The sequence below is a fragment of the Morus notabilis genome, unplaced genomic scaffold, assembly GCF_000414095.1.
Source record: "Morus notabilis unplaced genomic scaffold, ASM41409v2 Scaffold3084, whole genome shotgun sequence".
Classification (NCBI taxonomy): domain Eukaryota; kingdom Viridiplantae; phylum Streptophyta; class Magnoliopsida; order Rosales; family Moraceae; genus Morus; species Morus notabilis.
This window is the reverse complement of record NW_010360773.1, coordinates 10,376-12,486: the sequence shown is the minus strand read 5'-3', so window position 1 is coordinate 12,486 and position 2,111 is coordinate 10,376. Positions and strand designations below refer to the sequence as shown.

Genomic DNA, 2,111 nt, shown 5'->3' with positions numbered 1-2,111 from the left:
GCTCTGTCTAGGAGACTATTTATTGAGCCAAGAGCTATAGTCTTTCCTGGGAGCACTCTCGATGGTTACAATTTACGTTACTATATAATTATTTTCTTTTTGATTAAAAATTTAAAAAACAAATTAAGTGAAACGTTATAGGGTGAATGAATCATTATAAAGACGAATTAGGGAGATTCCTAGTAAGACCAGAGAACCCTAGTGAAGTTTCTTCCCACACGTCTAGTCCTCCCTCGACCCCAGCCTCATTAGCAGTTGCAAATCCGTTCGCAATGGCTCAAAACGAGGAAGTCCAGCAGAAGACGTTGAACGACTATCTCCACCCTACGCGTACGGCCACACCATCATGCATAATGTTTCCACCAAATATGCTGAATTTGGATTTCAAGCCAGGCATGATCCAACTCCTGCCGACCTTTCACGGGTTAGAAAGCGAGAATCCATACGTTCATATTAGGGAGTTTGAAGAAGTAGTGGCCACTTTTCACAACTGAGCTGAAGCCGTGGACTCTGTGCGATTGAAATTCTTTCCTTTCTCTTTGAAGGAAAAGGCTAAAAGCTGGTTGTATTCTCTGCGACCTAGGTCTATTGGAAGTTGGGAAGAAATGACGACATCATTTTTCAACAAGTATTTCCCTCACCATAAGACCAATGGTCTGAAGCGACAGATCTTGACCTTTACCCAAAAAGACAATGAAACTCTGTATCAAGTTTGGGAACGGTTCAAGGATCTGTTAAATCATTGTCCCCACCATAGTTACGAGAGTTGGTGCCTCGTCAGTTATTTCTACGAAGAACTCATGATTCGAGAGCGCCAATTTGTAGAGATGATGTGTAATGGTGAATTTCTCCAAAAGGATCCCAAGGAGGCTTTTGAGTATCTTAACGAGTTAGCCGAAAAAGCCCACACTTGGACCGGACCTAGTGCTACTGACAGCACCAATAGGTCCCGACCAGTTGGAATCTATCAGCTACGGGAGGAGGACAACCTCAAAGCCTAAGTTGAATCTTTGACAAGGCAAATCGAGGCCCTCAAAGGTAAAGAAGGTAAAGGAATCCACACGGTCGCAAGGGCAGAGACACATGAGCCATGCTTTGTCTGTGGTGGGGTGGAACATCTAGCTAAGGATTGTCCTGCTTATGGTGAAATGAGAGGGGTTTATGAGGAGCAATGCAATGCCTTAGGGGCATACAACAAACCCTTTTCTAACACATACAATCCTGGCTGGAGGAACCATCCAAACTTCAGTTGGAGAGATTCCAACCAAGCAGAACCATCAGGAGGACAATGGAGAACTGAGCAACAACTACAACCACCAAAGGCATACTCTGCACCTCAATACAATTCGAGCCAAGGAGTTCTCTTGAGAACACCTTGCAATCTTTCATGGAGGTGCAGAGTAAGATGAATTAGAAGTTTGAATCACTGTTCACGCAAATGGTGGAGGAAAGTAAAGAAATGAAGAGTCAAATCATGAATCTAACTGGAGCTTTGGCTGTTCAAGAACGCGACAAGTTCCCTTCAGAAGCTCAGTCAAACCCAAAGGGTCAATATATGGCGCAAACCTCATGTCTCGATAATCAAAATGTTAAGGAGGTGAATGCCATCGGTGCTCGTAGTAGTAAGATCATGGAAGAACCGTCAACAAGTGCACCACTTCGAGTACTAAGGAAGTTGTCCCTGAGAAAGATGATCCAACAAATGTTCCGGTAAAGGTGCCTTTTCCCCAAGCTCTACGTCCAACTGGGAAAATACTGGAACACCAAAGTGAGATCCTAGAGCACTTGACTCAAGTGAAGATTAATCTTCCTTTGCTTCATGTTATCAAGCAAGTGCCTGCTTATGCTAAGGTTATCAAGGATTTGTGCACTATCAAAAGGAAGCACCATGTCAAGAAAACAACATTCTTGACAGAACAGGTAAGCGCGGTGATCGACCAGAAAACACCGCTCAAGTACAAAGATCTCGGTTGTCCCACAATTTCCTGTCAAATTGGGACCCATGAGTTCAACCAAGCTTTGCTTGATCTAGGAGTGAGTGTTAACCTCATGCCATACTCTATCTACTCACAACTTGGTCTTGGAGAAATTAAGCCCACATCCGTGGTTCT

The 2,111-nt window shown here is 43.8% G+C and overlaps 1 non-coding gene and 1 pseudogene across 1 annotated transcript; one reads left to right on the top strand and one right to left on the bottom strand.

Annotated features, from left to right (window-relative positions):
* Positions 1-653: 653 nt before the first annotated feature.
* LOC112091438 lies at positions 654-760 on the bottom strand. Its single transcript, XR_002902142.1, has one exon. It is a non-coding gene; the product is annotated as a small nucleolar RNA R71 (small nucleolar RNA).
* A 678-nt stretch (positions 761-1,438) lies between these two features.
* LOC112091437 overlaps positions 1,439-2,111 on the top strand; it is a 4,201-nt pseudogene continuing 3,528 nt past the window's right edge.